The sequence below is a fragment of the Ranitomeya imitator genome, chromosome 7 (assembly GCF_032444005.1).
Source record: "Ranitomeya imitator isolate aRanImi1 chromosome 7, aRanImi1.pri, whole genome shotgun sequence".
Classification (NCBI taxonomy): Eukaryota; Metazoa; Chordata; class Amphibia; order Anura; family Dendrobatidae; genus Ranitomeya; species Ranitomeya imitator.
The window spans coordinates 98,334,016-98,350,678 of record NC_091288.1 but is presented as its reverse complement, the minus strand read 5'-3'; the positions used below and the strand labels follow the sequence as shown (position 1 = coordinate 98,350,678).

The following is a 16,663-nucleotide window of genomic DNA, read 5'->3' as shown; positions in this document are numbered from 1 at the left end:
TATTACTATACAGAGTATATAGATATAGGAGTATTATACATTATTACTATACAGAGTATATAGATATAGGAGTATTATACATTATTACTGTACAGAGTATATCGATATAGGAGTATTATACATTATTACTGTACAGAGTATATAGATATAGGAGTATTATACATTATTACTGTACAGAGTATATCGATATAGGAGTATTATACATTATTACTGTACAGAGTATATCGATATAGGAGTATTATACATTATTACTGTACATAGTATATAGATATAGGAGTATTATACATTATTACTGTACAGAGTATATCGATATAGTATTATACATTATTACTGTACAGAGTATATAGATAGGAGTATTATACATTATTACTGTACAGAGTATATAGATAGGAGTATTATACATTATTACTGTACAGAGTATATAGATATAGGAGTATTATACATTATTACTGTACAGAGTATATAGATATAGGAGTATTATACACTATTACTGTACAGAGTATATAGATATAGGAGTATTATACATTATTACTGTACAGAGTATATAGATATAGGAGTATTATACATTATTACTGTACAGAGTATATAGATATAGGAGTATTATACATTATTACTGTACAGAGTATATAGATATAGGAGTATTATACATTATTACTATACAGAGTATATAGATATAGGAGTATTATACATTATTACTATACAGAGTATATAGATAGGAGTATTATACATTATTACTGTACAGAGTATATAGATAGGAGTATTATACATTATTACTATACAGAGTATATAGATATAGGAGTATTATACATTATTACTGTACAGAGTATATATAGATATAGGAGTATTATACATTATTACTGTACAGAGTATATAGATAGGAGTATTATACATTATTACTATACAGAGTATATAGATATAGGAGTATTATACATTATTACTGTACAGAGTATATAGATATAGGAGTATTATACATTATTACTGTACAGAGTATATAGATATAGGAGTATTATACATTATTACTGTACAGAGTATATAGATAGGAGTATTATACACTATTACTGTACAGAGTATATAGATAGGAGTATTATACATTATTACTGTACAGAGTATATAGATATAGGCGTATTATACATTATTACTGTACAGAGTATATAGATAGGAGTATTATACATTATTACTGTACAGAGTATATAGATAGGAGTATTATACACTATTACTGTACAGAGTATATAGATAGGAGTATTATACATTATTACTGTACAGAGTATATAGATATAGGAGTATTATACATTATTACTGTACAGAGTATATAGATATAGGAGTATTATACATTATTACTGTACAGAGTATATAGATAGGAGTATTATACACTATTACTGTACAGAGTATATAGATAGGAGTATTATACATTATTACTGTACAGAGTATATAGATATAGGAGTATTATACACTATTACTGTACAGAGTATATAGATATAGGAGTATTATACATTATTACTGTACAGAGTATATAGATATAGGAGTATTATACATTATTACTGTACAGAGTATATAGATTACTATACAGAGTATATAGATATAGGAGTATTATACATTATTACTGTACAGAGTATATAGATATAGGAGTATTATACATTATTACTGTACAGAGTATATAGATATAGGAGTATTATACATTATTACTATACAGAGTATATAGATAGGAGTATTATACATTATTACTGTACAGAGTATATAGATATAGGAGTATTATACATTATTACTGTACAGAGTATATAGATATAGGAGTATTATACATTATTACTGTACAGAGTATATAGATATAGGAGTATTATACATTATTACTGTACAGAGTATATAGATATAGGAGTATTATACACTATTACTGTACAGAGTATATAGATAGGAGTATTATACACTATTACTGTACAGAGTATATAGATATAGGCGTATTATACATTATTACTGTACAGAGTATATAGATAGGAGTATTATACATTATTACTGTACAGAGTATATAGATAGGAGTATTATACACTATTACTGTACAGAGTATATAGATAGGAGTATTATACATTATTACTGTACAGAGTATATAGATATAGGAGTATTATACATTATTACTGTACAGAGTATATAGATATAGGAGTATTATACATTATTACTGTACAGAGTATATAGATAGGAGTATTATACACTATTACTGTACAGAGTATATAGATAGGAGTATTATACATTATTACTGTACAGAGTATATAGATATAGGAGTATTATACACTATTACTGTACAGAGTATATAGATATAGGAGTATTATACATTATTACTGTACAGAGTATATAGATATAGGAGTATTATACATTATTACTGTACAGAGTATATAGATTACTATACAGAGTATATAGATATAGGAGTATTATACATTATTACTGTACAGAGTATATAGATATAGGAGTATTATACATTATTACTGTACAGAGTATATAGATATAGGAGTATTATACATTATTACTATACAGAGTATATAGATAGGAGTATTATACATTATTACTGTACAGAGTATATAGATATAGGAGTATTATACATTATTACTGTACAGAGTATATAGATATAGGAGTATTATACATTATTACTGTACAGAGTATATAGATATAGGAGTATTATACATTATTACTGTACAGAGTATATAGATATAGGAGTATTATACACTATTACTGTACAGAGTATATAGATAGGAGTATTATACACTATTACTGTACAGAGTATATAGATATAGGAGTATTATACATTATTACTGTACAGAGTATATAGATATAGGAGTATTATACACTATTACTGTACAGAGTATATAGATATAGGAGTATTATACATTATTACTGTACAGAGTATATAGATATAGGAGTATTATACATTATTACTATACAGAGTATATAGATAGGAGTATTATACATTATTACTGTACAGAGTATATAGATATAGGAGTATTATACATTATTACTGTACAGAGTATATAGATATAGGAGTATTATACATTATTACTGTACAGAGTATATAGATATAGGAGTATTATACACTATTACTGTACAGAGTATATAGATATAGGAGTATTATACATTATTACTGTACAGAGTATATAGATATAGGAGTATTATACACTATTACTGTACAGAGTATATAGATATAGGAGTATTATACATTATTACTGTACAGAGTATATAGATATAGGAGTATTATACATTATTACTGTACAGAGTATATAGATATAGGAGTATTATACATTATTACTGTACAGAGTATATAGATATAGGAGTATTATACATTATTACTGTACAGAGTATATAGATAGGAGTATTATACATTATTACTATACAGAGTATATAGATAGGAGTATTATACACTATTACTGTACAGAGTATATAGATATAGGAGTATTATACATTATTACTGTACAGAGTATATAGATATAGGCGTATTATACATTATTACTGTACAGAGTATATAGATATAGGAGTATTATACATTATTACTGTACAGAGTATATAGATATAGGAGTATTATACATTATTACTGTACAGAGTATATAGATATAGGAGTATTATACATTATTACTGTACAGAGTATATAGATATAGGAGTATTATACATTATTACTGTACAGAGTATATAGATATAGGAGTATTATACATTATTACTGTACAGAGTATATAGATATAGGAGTATTATACATTATTACTGTACAGAGTATATAGATATAGGAGTATTATACATTATTACTGTACAGAGTATATAGATATAGGAGTATTATACATTATTACTGTACAGAGTATATAGATATAGGAGTATTATACACTATTACTATACAGAGTATATAGATATAGGAGTATTATACATTATTACTGTACAGAGTATATAGATAGGAGTATTATACATTATTACTATACAGAGTATATAGATAGGAGTATTATACACTATTACTGTACAGAGTATATAGATATAGGAGTATTATACATTATTACTGTACAGAGTATATAGATATAGGCGTATTATACATTATTACTGTACAGAGTATATAGATATAGGAGTATTATACATTATTACTGTACAGAGTATATAGATATAGGAGTATTATACATTATTACTGTACAGAGTATATAGATATAGGAGTATTATACATTATTACTGTACAGAGTATATAGATATAGGCGTATTATACATTATTACTGTACAGAGTATATAGATAGGAGTATTATACATTATTACTGTACAGAGTATATAGATAGGAGTATTATACACTATTACTGTACAGAGTATATAGATAGGAGTATTATACATTATTACTGTACAGAGTATATAGATATAGGAGTATTATACATTATTACTGTACAGAGTATATAGATATAGGAGTATTATACATTATTACTGTACAGAGTATATAGATAGGAGTATTATACACTATTACTGTACAGAGTATATAGATAGGAGTATTATACATTATTACTGTACAGAGTATATAGATATAGGAGTATTATACACTATTACTGTACAGAGTATATAGATATAGGAGTATTATACATTATTACTGTACAGAGTATATAGATATAGGAGTATTATACATTATTACTGTACAGAGTATATAGATTACTATACAGAGTATATAGATATAGGAGTATTATACATTATTACTGTACAGAGTATATAGATATAGGAGTATTATACATTATTACTGTACAGAGTATATAGATATAGGAGTATTATACATTATTACTATACAGAGTATATAGATAGGAGTATTATACATTATTACTGTACAGAGTATATAGATATAGGAGTATTATACATTATTACTGTACAGAGTATATAGATATAGGAGTATTATACATTATTACTGTACAGAGTATATAGATATAGGAGTATTATACATTATTACTGTACAGAGTATATAGATATAGGAGTATTATACACTATTACTGTACAGAGTATATAGATAGGAGTATTATACACTATTACTGTACAGAGTATATAGATATAGGCGTATTATACATTATTACTGTACAGAGTATATAGATAGGAGTATTATACATTATTACTGTACAGAGTATATAGATAGGAGTATTATACACTATTACTGTACAGAGTATATAGATAGGAGTATTATACATTATTACTGTACAGAGTATATAGATATAGGAGTATTATACATTATTACTGTACAGAGTATATAGATATAGGAGTATTATACATTATTACTGTACAGAGTATATAGATAGGAGTATTATACACTATTACTGTACAGAGTATATAGATAGGAGTATTATACATTATTACTGTACAGAGTATATAGATATAGGAGTATTATACACTATTACTGTACAGAGTATATAGATATAGGAGTATTATACATTATTACTGTACAGAGTATATAGATATAGGAGTATTATACATTATTACTGTACAGAGTATATAGATTACTATACAGAGTATATAGATATAGGAGTATTATACATTATTACTGTACAGAGTATATAGATATAGGAGTATTATACATTATTACTGTACAGAGTATATAGATATAGGAGTATTATACATTATTACTATACAGAGTATATAGATAGGAGTATTATACATTATTACTGTACAGAGTATATAGATATAGGAGTATTATACATTATTACTGTACAGAGTATATAGATATAGGAGTATTATACATTATTACTGTACAGAGTATATAGATATAGGAGTATTATACATTATTACTGTACAGAGTATATAGATATAGGAGTATTATACACTATTACTGTACAGAGTATATAGATAGGAGTATTATACACTATTACTGTACAGAGTATATAGATATAGGAGTATTATACATTATTACTGTACAGAGTATATAGATATAGGAGTATTATACACTATTACTGTACAGAGTATATAGATATAGGAGTATTATACATTATTACTGTACAGAGTATATAGATATAGGAGTATTATACATTATTACTATACAGAGTATATAGATAGGAGTATTATACATTATTACTGTACAGAGTATATAGATATAGGAGTATTATACATTATTACTGTACAGAGTATATAGATATAGGAGTATTATACATTATTACTGTACAGAGTATATAGATATAGGAGTATTATACACTATTACTGTACAGAGTATATAGATATAGGAGTATTATACATTATTACTGTACAGAGTATATAGATATAGGAGTATTATACACTATTACTGTACAGAGTATATAGATATAGGAGTATTATACATTATTACTGTACAGAGTATATAGATATAGGAGTATTATACATTATTACTGTACAGAGTATATAGATATAGGAGTATTATACATTATTACTGTACAGAGTATATAGATATAGGAGTATTATACATTATTACTGTACAGAGTATATAGATATAGGAGTATTATACATTATTACTGTACAGAGTATATAGATAGGAGTATTATACATTATTACTATACAGAGTATATAGATAGGAGTATTATACACTATTACTGTACAGAGTATATAGATATAGGAGTATTATACATTATTACTGTACAGAGTATATAGATATAGGCGTATTATACATTATTACTGTACAGAGTATATAGATATAGGAGTATTATACATTATTACTGTACAGAGTATATAGATATAGGAGTATTATACATTATTACTGTACAGAGTATATAGATATAGGAGTATTATACATTATTACTGTACAGAGTATATAGATATAGGAGTATTATACATTATTACTGTACAGAGTATATAGATATAGGAGTATTATACATTATTACTGTACAGAGTATATAGATATAGGAGTATTATACACTATTACTATACAGAGTATATAGATATAGGAGTATTATACATTATTACTGTACAGAGTATATAGATAGGAGTATTATACATTATTACTATACAGAGTATATAGATAGGAGTATTATACACTATTACTGTACAGAGTATATAGATATAGGAGTATTATACATTATTACTGTACAGAGTATATAGATATAGGCGTATTATACATTATTACTGTACAGAGTATATAGATATAGGAGTATTATACATTATTACTGTACAGAGTATATAGATATAGGAGTATTATACATTATTACTGTACAGAGTATATAGATATAGGAGTATTATACATTATTACTGTACAGAGTATATAGATATAGGAGTATTATACATTATTACTGTACAGAGTATATAGATATAGGAGTATTATACACTATTACTATACAGAGTATATAGATATAGGAGTATTATACATTATTACTGTACAGAGTATATAGATAGGAGTATTATACATTATTACTATACAGAGTATATAGATAGGAGTATTATACACTATTACTGTACAGAGTATATAGATATAGGAGTATTATACATTATTACTGTACAGAGTATATAGATATAGGCGTATTATACATTATTACTGTACAGAGTATATAGATATAGGAGTATTATACATTATTACTGTACAGAGTATATAGATATAGGAGTATTATACATTATTACTGTACAGAGTATATAGATATAGGAGTATTATACATTATTACTGTACAGAGTATATAGATATAGGAGTATTATACATTATTACTGTACAGAGTATATAGATATAGGAGTATTATACACTATTACTATACAGAGTATATAGATATAGGAGTATTATACATTATTACTGTACAGAGTATATAGATAGGAGTATTATACATTATTACTATACAGAGTATATAGATAGGAGTATTATACATTATTACTGTACAGAGTATATAGATATAGGAGTATTATACATTATTACTGTACAGAGTATATAGATATAGGAGTATTATACACTATTACTATACAGAGTATATAGATATAGGAGTATTATACATTATTACTGTACAGAGTATATAGATATAGGAGTATTATACATTATTACTGTACAGAGTATATAGATATAGGAGTATTATACATTATTACTGTACAGAGTATATAGATAGGAGTATTATACATTATTACTGTACAGAGTATATAGATAGGAGTATTATACACTATTACTGTACAGAGTATATAGATATAGGAGTATTATACATTATTACTGTACAGAGTATATAGATATAGGAGTATTATACACTATTACTGTACAGAGTATATAGATATAGGAGTATTATACATTATTACTGTACAGAGTATATAGATAGGAGTATTATACACTATTACTGTACAGAGTATATAGATATAGGAGTATTATACATTATTACTGTACAGAGTATATAGATATAGGAGTATTATACATTATTACTGTACAGAGTATATAGATATAGGAGTATTATACACTATTACTATACAGAGTATATAGATATAGGAGTATTATACATTATTACTGTACAGAGTATATAGATATAGGAGTATTATACACTATTACTATACAGAGTATATAGATATAGGAGTATTATACATTATTACTGTACAGAGTATATAGATATAGGAGTATTATACATTATTACTGTACAGAGTATATAGATAGGAGTATTGTACATTATTACTGTACAGAGTATATAGATATAGGAGTATTATACATTATTACTGTACAGAGTATATAGATATAGGAGTATTATACATTATTACTGTACAGAGTATATAGATATAGGAGTATTATACACTATTACTGTACAGAGTATATAGATAGGAGTATTATACATTATTACTGTACAGAGTATATAGATAGGAGTATTATACACTATTACTGTACAGAGTATATAGATATAGGAGTATTATACATTATTACTGTACAGAGTATATAGATATAGGAGTATTATACACTATTACTGTACAGAGTATATAGATAGCAGTATTATACACTATTACTGTACAGAGTACCTAGCTGTAGGAGTATTATACATTATTACTGTACAGAGTATATAGATATAGGAGTATTATACACTATTACTGTACAGAGTATATAGATAGGAGTATTATACATTATTACTGTACAGAGTATATAGATAGGAGTATTGTACATTATTACTGTACAGAGTATATAGATATAGGAGTATTATACATTATTACTGTACAGAGTATATAGATATAGGAGTATTATACATTATTACTGTACAGAGTATATAGATATAGGAGTATTATACACTATTACTGTACAGAGTATATAGATAGGAGTATTATACATTATTACTGTACAGAGTATATAGATAGGAGTATTATACACTATTACTGTACAGAGTATATAGATATAGGAGTATTATACATTATTACTGTACAGAGTATATAGATATAGGAGTATTATACACTATTACTGTACAGAGTATATAGATAGCAGTATTATACACTATTACTGTACAGAGTATATAGATATAGGAGTATTATACACTATTACTGTACAGAGTATATAGATAGGAGTATTATACATTATTACTGTACAGAGTATATAGATAGCAGTATTATACACTATTACTGTACAGAGTACCTAGCTGTAGGAGTAGTATCCATTATTACACACATTATGACATTATTACCATGCAGAGTATTCTCCGTCACTATATAGCCGGGGATTCTCCCGGTACCGGGCACACTGAGGTGGACGCTGCTGCCCCCGGACAGATGCTTGTGAGCCGCGGTGGCCGCTGAGGGCAGAGCATTGCCCGGTGTCATGTCCTCGGAGCGCCGGTAGTGGTGCTGTCGGAGGCAGCCGCAGGAGGAGCAGCCCAGCCTTCCCTGCTGGAGAATACATCCAGGGATTCCCTTCCAGGCTCCGGCCCCCGCTCTGTTACTACGAGATTTTTTATGACCTCCACCCCCTCCCTCCTTCCCCCGTAGAAATTAATGCGCTTCGTACAGTTATTACTGGGGTCCTGGCTGGAAGGAGGAGATCCAGAGCGGAACAGCGCCCCCGGTCCGGATCGCAGCCGGCTGGGGAGGTCCTGGGATCTGACAGCCAAACAGAAAAGGGGGGAGAAAGGAGGAGAGAAAAAAAAGCAGCTTGGAAAGGTAAGTGGAGAACACTGGGCCAGAGCGAGGCCTCGGCCTGCAGTGAAGCGGTCGTGCCGGCTGGCGGCACACTGCTGCTGGGCGCTAAATGTAGGACAGGCCGAGGATCCGGTGGGCCTCACTAGGCCGGGAGATGGGACGTCTCCTCATTCCCCCCTATTGCTCCGCTCACTTTCTGCTGTAGTTAGTAATGCCGCAGCGGGCCAGAGAACGCCGGCAAATCTCACAGCACAGAAGCGCCGGTTCCGGCCGAGGCCTCGGCTCTGCGGGGGGCGGGAGACAGACCCGCTCCTGTGTGCTGTGCCCGGCTGGAGTAGCGGGGTTATCCCACGGAGGCCGGGAGGAGCGGCCGCTCTGCTCTACAGCTCACCGGAGACTGCTGGGCGCCGGTGTCACTGCCCTGTCCCGGGTGTGTGCGGTGTATGTGTGTGTGTCATATGTACACTGTGTGTGTATGCTGTGCCCCTATGCAGTGTATATGTGTCTGATATATGTGTGTACTGTGCCCGCTGTGCAGTGTGTCATACATGTGTGTATACTGTGCCCGCTGTGCAGTGTGTCATACATGTGTGTATACTGTGCCCCTGTGCAGTGTGTGTGTGTACTGTGCCCCCTGTGCAGCGTGTGATACATATGTGTATACTGTGCCCCTGTGCAGTGTGTGTGATACATGTGTGTGTACTGTGCCCCTGTGCAGCGTGTGATACATATGTGTATACTGTGCCCCTGTGCAGTGTGTGTGATACATATGTGTATACTGTGCCCCTGTGCAGTGTGTGTGATACATGTGTGTGTACTGTGCCCCTGTGTAGTGTGTGTGTGTGTGTGTGTGTGAGTGATACATATGTGTATACTGTGCCCCTGTGCAGTGTGTGTGTGTACTGTGCCCCCTGTGCAGCGTGTGATACATATGTGTATACTGTGCCCCTGTGCAGTGTGTGTGTGTGTGTGTACTGTGCCCCCTGTGCAGTGTGTGATACATGTGTGTGTACTGTGCCCCTGTGTAGTGTGTGTGTGTGAGTGATACATGTGTGTATACTGTGCCCCTGTGCAGTGTGTGTGATACATGTGTGTGTGTGTGTATACTGTGCCCCTGTGCAGTGTGTGTGATACGTGTGTGTGTGTGTACTGTGCCCCCTGTGCAGTGTGTGTGATACATGTGTGTGTGTGTGTGTGTATACTGTGCCCCTGTGCAGTGTGTGTGATACATGTGTGTGTGTGTGTGTGTACTGTGCCCCCTGTGCAGCGTGTGATACATATGTGTATACTGTGCCCCTGTGCAGTGTGTGTGATACGTGTGTGTGTGTGTACTGTGCCCCCTGTGCAGCGTGTGATACATATGTGTATACTGTGCCCCTGTGCAGTGTGTGTGATACGTGTGTGTGTGTACTGTGCCCCCTGTGCAGTGTGTGATACATGTGTGTGTACTGTGCCCCTGTGTAGTGTGTGTGTGTGTACTGTTCCCGCTGTGCAGTGTGTGATACATATGTGTATACTGTGCCCCTGTGCAGTGTGTGTGATACGTGTGTGTACTGTGCCCGCTGTGCAGTGTGTGTACTGTGCCCCCTGTGCAGTGTGTTACATATGTGTATACTGTGCCCCCTTTACAGTGTGTGACATGTGTATACTGTGCTCCCTGTTCAGTGTGTGTGTGTGTGATACACATGTGCATACTGTGCCCCATGTGCTGTGTATGTGCGTGTGATACATAGGTGTTTACTGTGCAGTGTGTGACATGTGTATACTGTGCCCCTGTGCAGTGTGTGTGTGTGATACATATGTGTATACTCTGCCTCCTGTGCAGTGAGATGCATATGTGTATAGTGTGTCCCTCTGCAGTGTGTGACATATGTGTATAATGTGCCCCTGTGCAGTGTGTGTGTGTGTGTGTGATACATATGTGTATACTCTGCCTCCTGTGCAGTGAGATGCATATGTGTATACTGTGTCCCTCTGCAGTGTGTGACATATGTGTATACTGTGCCCCTGTGCAGTTTGTGCGTGTGTGATACATGTGTATACTTTGACCCCTGTGCATTGTGTGTGTGATACATGTGTATACTATGCCCCTGTGCAGTATGTGTGTAGTGTGTGATACGTGTGTGTGTGTGTGTACTGTGCCCCTGTGTAGTGTGTGTGTGTGTACTGTGCCCACTGTGCAGTGTGTGATACATGTGTGTATACTGTGCAGTGTGTGATACAAGTGTGTATACTGTGCCCCTGTGCAGTGTGTGTGATACATGTGTGTGTACGGTGCCCGCTGTGCAGCGTGTGTGTGTGTACTGTGCCCCTGTGCAGTGTGTGATAAATGTGTGTGTGTGTACTGTGCCCGCTGTGCAGCGTGTGTGTGTGATACATGTGTGTGTACTGTGCCCGCTGTGCAGTATGTGTGATACGTGTGTGTGTACTGTGCCCGCTGTGCAGTGTGTTACATATGTGTATACTGTGCCCCCTTTACAGTGTGTGACATGTGTATACTGTGCTCCCTGTGCAGTGTGTGTGATACACATGTGCATACTGTGCCCCCTGTGCTGTGTATGTGCGTGTGATACATAGGTGTTGACTGTGCAGTGTGTGACATGTGTATACTGTGCCCCTGTGCAGTGTGTGTGTTTCTGTGTGTGATACATATGTGTATACTCTGCCTCCTGTGCAGTGTGAGATGCATATGTGTATACTGTGTCCCTGTGCAGTGTGTGACATATGTCTATAATGTGCCCCTGTGCAGTGTTTGATACATATGTGTATACTGTGCCCCCTGTGCAGTGTGTGTGATACATGTGTATACTGTGCCCCTGTGCAGTGTGTGTGGTACATATGTGTATACTGTGTCCCTGTGCAGTTTGTGCGTGTGTGATACATGTGTATACTTTGACCCCTGTGCATTGTGTGTGTGATACATGTGTATACTATGCCCCTGTGCAGTGTGTGTGATACATGTGTATACTGTGCTCCCTGCGCAGTGTGTGTGATACATGTGTATACTGTGCCCCCTGCGCAGTGTGTGTGATACATATGTATACTGTGCCCCTTGTTCAGTGTGGGTGATAAATGTGTATACTGTGCCCCTGTGCAGTGTGTGTGTGTGACAGATGTGTATGCTGTGCCCCCTGTGCAGTGTGGGTGATACATGTGTATACTGTGCCCCTGTGCAGTGTATGATTCAGATGTGTATACTGTGCAGTGTGATACAGATGTGTATACTGTGCCCCTGTTCAGTGTGTGCGTGTATGACAGATGTGTATACTGTGCCCCCTGTGCAGTGTGTGCGTGTATGACAGATGTGTATACTGTGCCCCCTGTGCAGTGTGGGTGATACATGTGTATACTGTGCCCCCTGTGCAGTGTGTGCGTGTATGACATGTGTATACTCTGCCCCCTGTGCAGTGTATGATTCAGATGTGTATACTGTGCAGTGTGTGATACAGATGTGTATACTGTGCCCCTGTGCAGTGTGTGAGATATGTGAATACTGTGCCCCTGTGCTGTCTGTGTGATACAGATGTGTATACTGTGCCCCCTATGCAGTGTGTGTGCTACAGATGTGTATACTGTGCCCCCTATGCAGTGTTACATATGTGTATACTGTGCCCTTGTGCAGTGTGTGTGATACATATGTGTATACTGTGCCCCTGTGCAGTGTGTGTGTGTGTGATACATATGTGTATACTGTGCCCCTGTGCAGTGTGTGTGTGTGTGTGTTGCATATGTGTATACTGTGCCCCCGTGCAATGTGTGAGATGTGTATACGTGCAGTGTGTGTGACATGTGCATACTGTCCCCCTGTGCAATGTGTGTGGCATATGTGCATACTGTGCCCACTGTGCAGTGTATGTGATACATATGTGTACACTGTGCCCCTGTGCAGTGTGTATGATACATATGTGTACACTGTGCCCCTGTGCAGTGTTTGAGACATGTGTATACTGTGCAGTGTGTGTGATGTGTATACTGTGCCCCCTTTGCAGTGTGTGTGACGTGTATACTGTGCCCCCTTTGCAGTGTGTGTGACGTGTATACTGTGCCCCCTTTGCAGTGTGTGTGTGTGTGTGACTTGTGTATACTGTTCCCCCTGTGCAGTGTGTGTGGGTTACATATGTGTATACTGTGCCTCCTGTGCAGTGTGTGTGATGCATATGTGTATACTGTGCCCCCTGTGCATTGTGTGTGTATATATACTGTGCAGTGTGTGATGCATATGTGTATACTGTGTGTGTTGCATATGTGAATACTGTCTCCTGTGCAGTGTGTGATGCATATGTGTATACTGTGCAGTGTGTCTGATGCATATGTTTATACTTTGCCTCCTGTGTAGTGTGTGATGCCTATGTGTATACTGTGCCCCCTGTTCAATGTAGTGTGTGATACGTATGTGTATATCCTGTGCACTGTGTGTGATACACCTGTGTATACTGTGCCCCCTGTGCAGTATATATGTGTGATACACTGCACAGGGGGCACAGTATACACATACAGTATGTATCACACACATACTGTGCCTCCTGTGCAGTATACACACATACACTGTACAGGGGGCACAGTTTACTCATATGTATGGGTGATGCATATGTGTATACTGTGCCACGGCAGTGTGTGATACATATGTGAATACTGTGCCCCCTGTGCAATGTATATGTGTGTAATAATTGTGTATAGTGTGCGCTGTGTATGATATGTATGTGTATACTGTGATATGTGTGTACTGTGCACTGTATATGTGTGATACATATGTGTATATTGTGTCGTGTGTGATATATGTGTATACTGTGTGTGTGTGCATACTGTGCCCTGTGTGGGAGGCGTGTGTGTTTGTGTATATTGTGCCCTGTGTGGGAGAAGTGTGTGTGTGTGTGTGTATGATTTGCCCTGTGTGGGAGGCGTGTGTATATGCTTTGCCCTGTGTGGGAGGCTGTGTGTGTATGCTTTTCCCTGTGTGGGAGACGCGTGTGTGTGTATATGCTTTGCCCTGTGTGGGGGGCTGTGTGTGTGTGTGTATTCTTTGCCCTGTGTGGGAGGCGTGTGTGTGTGTGTGTGTATGCTGTGCCCTGTGAGAGAGGCGTGTGTGGGTATGCTGCACCCTGTGTGGGAGGTGTGTTTGTATGCTTTGCCCTGTGTGGGAGGCGTGTGTGTGTGTGCTGTGCTCTGTGTGGGAGGCGTGTGTGTGTGGGTATGCTGTGCCCTGTGAGGGAGGCTGTGTGTGTGTGTGTGTGTGTGTGTATATGCTTTGCCCTTTGTGGGAGGCGTGTGTGTGTGTATGCTGTGCCCTGTGAGGGAGGCGTGTGTGTGTGTGTGTATGCTGTGCCCTGTGTGGGAGGCATGTGTGGGTGTGCTGTGCCCTGTGTGGGAGGTGTTTGTATGCTTTGCCCTCTGAGGGAGGCGGGTGTGTGTATGCTGCACCCTGTGTGGGAGGCGTGTGTGTGTATTCTGCACCGTGTGGGAGGTGTGTTTGTATGCTGTGCGCTGTGTGGGAGGCGCGTGCGCGCGTGTGTATATGATTTGCCCTGTGTGGGAGGCGTGTGTATATGCTTTGCCCTGTGTGGGAGGCTGTGTATGTGTATTCTTTGCCCTGTGAGGGAGGCGTGTGTGTATGCTGTGCCCTGTGAGGGAGGCGTGTGTGTGGGTATGCTGTGCCCTGTGAGGGAGGTGTGTGTATGCTGCACCCTGTGTGGGAGGTGTGTTTGTATGCTTTGCCCTGTGTGGGAGGCATGTGTGTGTGGGGGTATGCTGTGCCCTGTGAGGGAGGCTGTGTGTGTGTATATGCTGTGCCCTTTGTGGGAGGCGTGTGTGTGTGTATACTGTGCCCTGTGAGGGAGGCGTGTGTGTGTGTGTGTATGCTGTGCCCTGTGAGGGAGGCGTGTGTGGAGGCAAGAGATCATACTCGTCCTCCGTCGCTGCATCTCCGTTGTCCCTGCAGCTCTCATCTCCTGTGCTGAGCTGTCACGTGGTACCGCTCATTAAGGTAATGAATTTGTACGCGTCCCCACTCCCATAGGCGTGGAGCACATATTCATTACCTTATTGAGCTGTACCACGTGACCACTGAGCAGAGGAGAGCCACCGGGACAATGGAGATGCTGCGACAGAGGGTGAGTAGGACAGCGGTCTGCCCACTATTTAAATGTGGCTTATAGGTAGGTGTTAATTATGAAAAAACATGCATCTTTTTGTCTGATTCGTTCTGAAGCTGAAAATGTATGTCCCATCACTATCCGATCTATATGATTCCAATATTTCTAACGTTCTTCCAGAGACATACGTCTGGATCAAAGTATAGCATTTGTCTTGCAGGAAACAGCAGTGTCTCTGTTTACAAAGCCGTTTCCATTTTGCTATCTATGGGTAAACATGAGTACCTCTGTTCCATCTTTCTGAAAAGTCCTTTTCTTGTCTTAATTATTTGCATTTTAAAGGGAATCTGTCACCACAAAATTCGCCTATAAGCTAAGGCCGCTGGCATCAGGGGCTTATCTACAGCATTCTGTAATGCTGTACATAAGCCCCCCCGATGTAACCTGAAAGATAAGAAAAACAAGTTAGATTATACTCACCCAGGGGCAGTCCCGATGTGGTCCGGTCGATGGGCATCCCGGTCCAGTGCCTCCCATCTTCATATGATGACGTCCTGTTCTTTGCTTCCTGCCGCGGCTCATGCACA

At 36.2% G+C, this 16,663-nt stretch overlaps 1 protein-coding gene across 1 annotated transcript in view; it reads left to right on the top strand.

The window, feature by feature from the left end:
* The first annotated feature begins 9,731 nt into the window (after window positions 1–9,731).
* Window positions 9,732–16,663, top strand: part of INO80D (INO80 complex subunit D) — an 89,304-nt gene continuing 82,372 nt past the window's right edge. Inside the window, exon 1 of the mRNA XM_069733673.1 lies at window positions 9,732–10,008. The gene's annotated coding sequence lies outside the window, so the exon portion shown is untranslated. The remainder of the gene's footprint in view (window positions 10,009–16,663) is intronic.